Source organism: Dermacentor silvarum, chromosome 8 (genome assembly GCF_013339745.2).
Source record: "Dermacentor silvarum isolate Dsil-2018 chromosome 8, BIME_Dsil_1.4, whole genome shotgun sequence".
Taxonomy (NCBI): Eukaryota; Metazoa; Arthropoda; class Arachnida; order Ixodida; family Ixodidae; genus Dermacentor; species Dermacentor silvarum.
This window is the reverse complement of record NC_051161.1, coordinates 63,255,487-63,261,486: the sequence shown is the minus strand read 5'-3', so window position 1 is coordinate 63,261,486 and position 6,000 is coordinate 63,255,487. Positions and strand designations below refer to the sequence as shown.

Here is a 6,000-nt window from a genome sequence, read left to right as displayed (position 1 = left end):
CCTGTCTGTGGATTTTATTTATTAAATCCCCTATATGCCCGACCCGTCATCTCGGCTCGCCGACGGCTCTAGCCGACCGCAGAACAAAGCCTGGCTTCAATCCGGCACCGAAGCATAGATTCATCTTCGAGGTAAAAGCACGCACGCACGCAAGCACACAAAGAACAAAAGGGTGATGGAAGCACACAAGCGCCGCTCCGACAGATATCGCGTGAGGCCAGTGTGTTTTACGAGGCCGCCATCCACCACCGTTTTGCTTTCTCCGCCTCCCACCACGTGGCGCCACCTGCGAAGACCCGTCACCGCTCGGATGCGTTCGCGTCCTTGCGTCGCGCGGCGGCGTTGGGATCGGCGCACCCTCTTCCAATCCGGCTTCCTTTTTCCGCGGCCGCGTTGTTTCAAGCCGCGGGCGGGCAGATATCGCGGAGGCCCGGGCTTCACATCATCGGCGGCGCACCGTCGTCGCCGGCCCCTCTGGCTCTCTTCTCAACCTCCTCTCCCAGTGTGGCGAGCCCCGCGAGACTCGGTTCTTTCTTCCGCATGGGACCGGCACGAGACGACCGGTCGAGTACCAGTGGTCACCGTCGTGGCCGGCGGTGAAAGAGTGCGTTTTTAAGGAAAACGAAAAGATAACATAGAAATTTGAAGCTCCTTAGACAGCATCCGCACAACGCTGAGCGAGACAGTAACGTCCGGAGTGTCGTGCTAGTGACTTACGACCACCGGGGCTACCTCGCTCGCTGGACCATGTGTTGCCCCGGCACGGGAGTCTTGTGATAGTTGCTCACGATCGCCACCGTGGCCTGCGATGGTGCCAGCGCCTGTCTGTGCTGCGGGTTCCGAGTGACTTAACTTTATTTCCTTGCTTTGCCCGCGCACGCGAGCGACCACGGTGATAAGAAGACCAAGGGATTATCGCTTTCGAGCAGCCTGCTGGCAGGTAAGATGCGGTGATTGCACTGCATGTGCGAGCAAGCGCGTGTGCGTTAGTATCTTACCTTCAAATTAGGAAGAAGGAGCCTGTAGGCTTCGACTGTGGTCGCCTAGCAAGGTAGACACTTCCGTTGAAAACCATGCCTTGGAAAAAGAAAAGATAATCGAACTAGGGGGGGCATGGGCCTGCATGCATGCTCAAATGAATTAGCTCTCAGCATATTCTCGGGACGTGATGGTTCAAACCGTGTACGCCTTCTGTCACATCGAAAAGGTGGGAGGGTGCTTGCTGTGCGCGCGAGAAAACGTGAAAAAACTGTTTTTAGCCTCGGTATGGTTTCTCCCAGTACTTGTCAGTCTTGTCTCTCCTCGTGATCGAACACCATATCTCGTGGGATTAAGGGCTCTTCATCTGCGAAACGCGACACGCAACCGAAGCTTAGACAGGTGGCCAGACAGACGTTATCAACAGCGGTGTAAAGCAATCGCGATGAGCAGGATAAAGTTTATTGAGCGTATTAGTGGGGGGGGGGGGGGGGGGGGGGCAGACTCTACGTTTCGCCACAAAGAGAACATAGAATGTAGTGATACAAAAAAAAGGAAAGCACACTTATGTATTAGACATAATAATAGCGCAAGGGACAAGAAGAAGAGAAGGAAAGAGATAGTGTTATGTGCGTTTCCGTCTATTCATTTTGTCTCTTGATACCTAACTTCAACGTGTACTAACAGGCACAAGTTAGCATTTTTAATCTGTTAAACAGCTGGAAATAAACATCCCTTGTCTGCCCCTTCATCCCTCTTCCTACCATCACCCCACGAAAAAGAAGTGAATAAGAAGAAGCGGTACTGTCCCGTACAGAGTTGAAGCCTGTGTTTCACCTTTGCTTAGGAGCTTCTCATGGTTAGCTGTAGTTCACCATACTTAAATGTAGGTCCTCGTCACAGTTAGTTCCTAAATGATCTGCTGTAGTGGCACAGTAACTATGGCTTTCTGCTTCCGTGAACGAGGTCACGGGTTCGGTTCGTGTCCACGGCCCCATCGAAATGCAAGAACGCCCGTGTGCCATGTTTTTGGCGCTTATCTACAGAACCTCAGGTGACCTGAGAAACCCGGGCCCTCTCCCGCTACTGCGTCCCTCATAGCCGCTGCAGGACGGTAAACCTCACGATTTAAATTAACTTAAGATACTTGTTATACGCCATAAACTACGTCCCTGAAACTCATATGCTCGTTATAGACTATGCCGATATATGTCCAGAATTATTCGGCCGAGTACAATCAAGCATTCAGTAAAAGGAATCTGCAGTTTTATTTTGCAGCGTAACTAAAAAAAAAAAAACCCAAAGCGAATTAATGAGAAAACGCTAAAGTATATAATGCGTGTTCCGGCTCTTTCGCATGCGCAAAAAACTGAAAGTCTAAATAACGTTAAGCGAGAAGATCGTAAGCGGGAAGACTATCGAGTTCTCCTCTAGTCTGTCTTTCTGCTGCGTCATCCAAACTTTATATAATAGAATTTGTCGAACATCAGATTGAAAATAAGTACAGATTCATTCTCTCCGAAATAATTTACTATGGTTAATTTGCGTACAATGCAATAGAAAGTAAACATCTTTCTACGTTATGGCAAAACTAAGGCCCAGGTGTCGCCTATAGCACAGATATATATTGATCTAAGATTAGTCTGTATACTTTCATTTTAAAGCTAAGTGAGCCGGGGCGATTTCATACTAGCGAGACAGTTGAAGGAAAATTGACATTAAAAAAAAGGAGTTTGCGTACTCGAGTACACATGCTTAAAACCGTACAACATTATACCTGTGGCGAATTAAGAAGGTTACATAATTCTTGTTCAAACTTCGCGGTAAAGAAAATCAGCCCACGTAAATTGCATGTACGGCATATCGTTCTCAATTAAATTATTTGAAAATCGTAAATCTGGGCTAAATTACTAACATGCTTTGAAGGTAGGCTTCAATTCAAATGTATAGAAGGAATGGCCATGCCTCTACTAGTGCCTAGCTATACTGAAACCATCACCGTCGCGCTTTTATAGGTAGCACGTTACCGCCAAACATTCCCTTAGATTTCTGAAATCGCATATCACCAATCTTTTGCACTTTGGTAGCAGCATTACTACTGTAACATTACTATTGTGGGTATTGATGATAGTAACTAGTTTTACGCTATAAGATGTAAGATTCACAATCGATAAATTTACCGTTGAAATATATAGCGCTTTGATGTAAGCTGAAATGACGGTTCGAAGGCAAATCAGACGGTCTGTGTAGATGCTGTGCTGCTATGCGACAAACCATCATTTCTGTGCCATTTATTGTTGTGGTACAGTTCAACCTTTGGCACACCTAAATCGCAATATCACAAGAGAATGCGTACTAAATAATGTTTTCTTTGCGAAATAGAAAGTATCGTACGGTGTAAATGCGTCGTACGGCGACGGCTGCTCAGAGATTCGAATGACGCCTAAAGGCGACGCTACAGAAATCTTAGGAAAAACAAATCGGAGACGCGCTTCTAATGCAAGACGCGAAGCTTCATCGTTATTGCTTGCACCAATCGGCGTAACACTACACGCGTACTGTCTCGACTTGCGAACGCAGACAGAGCTGTAAGATGAAAGTTGATTATTGGCTGATTGGCACACTGGGCTGGCGATTTATTTAACTAAACGTCTACTGCCGCTATCGGAAACGGGTTATACCACGTGTCCATCAGTTCAACGTCGCGCAGGTATGCTGAGTAGAAGGCGCATACCCACCTTTGGCACAATCCTCGGTTCCTTCGAGGAACCCTGTATCTGCTGCATGCGCACGTGTGGAAAGCCACTTTTTTTTGCAAGTCGTCGAAGCTTTTCTTTAGGCACTAAAGGGCCGGCAGGACCAACTTCACGGCACGATGTGCATAACGGAGAGGTAGTCCGCCCGGTCTTGAACGTCGAAGCTGGAAGGTTGGCCAATCCTCGTTGTATTCTGTAAACTAGACCGTCTTTCGCGTGATCAGGCTTGACATGCTGTCTGGATAGATGTGTGCTTACAGTAGTTTTCGCACAGATGAAGCTTTTTCGCGGTAGCTGCGACTGCACACGCTTAGCATCGCGAGTAATTAACATTCAATTAGGTTAAAACGGAGTGTGCGTTGCTTTACTGGAAGCAAACAAAAATACGCTGTTCCCTCAGCACGACGCAAGGGACGTGCGACCCCACAATGGCAATCATTTTTGTTCTGGTTGCAAGTTGAGCTGTAAGAGAGTATTGGCTCGTTCTGCTGCCCCCCCTCTTCGTTCTCCCTCCCTCCCCACCTTTTCCACATAACGGAAAATAAAAATGTAAAAACACGGTTCCAGAGTGTAAACGTTAAGTCTAGCTTACCACGAAACTTTCCGTAGAGCAGTCAGACGGCAGTGGTTTAATGTCAACGTCGAAAATTTTTACCGCACCGCCTACGGCCTTCCCGATGACGATACGGCGTATAAAAGGAGCGTGAGACCCGTGACCTTTCACTGCCCGCCAGTGGTGCTTTCAAAGAAGTTCATAATATTTCGAACGACGGGTAAAAAAATTAACAGGCAGGGGACAGTATAGCACAAGTATAGCACAGGGAGGATGAGTACTTTTAAAAGTCTCGTTGATGTTGCAATAAACAGAGTGTGGTGTGTGGGCGCATTGAACAACGCCTGAATGAATGGCCGAGCTTGCGCACGGCCTTTCAGAAAAATTTGGACTGACCATTGATACGATGGTTTTTCAACGAACTCCAACAGTCATCCACTATAGCAGGATGCTCAGAAGCGAGATTTCACGAGCGTAATATGTTGCGTGTTTGCTTTATGACAATTTGCTGTTGTAAAAAAAAAAGAATGAGAGAGAGAGAGGAGAGGCCAGTACTATGATAATAAGATGCACTTACGGGTACACTGAAAGCGAAAATCTATGCGTCTGATCCGACGTGCAGTAGTAAAATGTTTTTCTTGGAAAATGAGACTTTTTAATCTTAATTTTTTTTCTTGGTATTCGTTGTTTTGTGTAGATTGGGTGCATCGAACAAGATTCGCTCAAGTGCGTTTGATGATGTCATACAGACAGGTTTACCTGATTTCACAGAATAACTTTATAAGCAGAAGGTTGCAGTAGAATGTCGGACTGGACGAAACCTGTGAATGTATGAGCTAAAGGCCATCATCTAAAGGCCATTACTTTGTTTTTTTGTGCTCGATGTCATGCCGACGAGTCTTAGAGATGATTTCAGTTCAGCATTTACATTATATTCAGCGATAGCACAATAAACTAACGAAATTATTCCTCATTTTCCTTATTCGTCTCATTGTGAGTAATGTCCTTAACTTTGCACCTCGCTTACAATCATAATGGCCGTCTAAGAATGTTTATAGTATCCGTTATGTGGTTGCACGCGCTCTTGATTTTCGCGTGCTGATTAATAGAAAAAAAAGAGAGAAACACTTGGCATGGATGCCACTGCACTGGAAGTCTGCAAAGATTTAGGAACTGGGTTTTCACAACGGTTTAAATGAAAGCTGATCGCTGAGAAACGCTTCCGGGGGTATTTCGGACCGCACTCACCAATGTACGATGAACAGAGGGCTGCATAATGTTACAAACTGCCATTCGTGTTTAAGGGCAGGCACAAGTTGTAATCTTACCCCCACACACCTTTAATTTACCTCTGAGTTTGTGCCTGGAGAATGGTTCTCGGCAATTCTAATTGTACGCGCAATAAATCAAACCGAAAATCTCAACTACACCTTTGCGAAAAACGCTTCTGGCGGACACAGTGTTGACGCTGTGTGAGACAAAGATATGTTTTCGATAGAAAATTGCACATGAATGTAATGACCAATTCACTCAGCGTATTTCTAATAGCATTCAATAGTTCGATACACATTGTAAATGTCCATTTTCGGCATGTGAAATATAGCAATAAGGAGACGAAAAGCATAATTTTTGACTGGCGGCAGCTACAAATGAAAGACAAGTACTTGAATGAAATTAGTACTAGCGAATAACGACTGCCAAAGATGCGATCCG

General features: G+C 45.8%; 1 protein-coding gene across 1 annotated transcript in view; it reads left to right on the top strand.

The window, feature by feature from the left end:
• The first annotated feature begins 435 nt into the window (after positions 1-435).
• The window catches only part of LOC119461323 (metabotropic glutamate receptor 5-like), a 390,655-nt gene continuing 385,090 nt past the window's right edge, over positions 436-6,000 (top strand). Inside the window, exon 1 of the mRNA XM_037722591.2 lies at positions 436-940. The gene's annotated coding sequence lies outside the window, so the exon portion shown is untranslated. The remainder of the gene's footprint in view (positions 941-6,000) is intronic.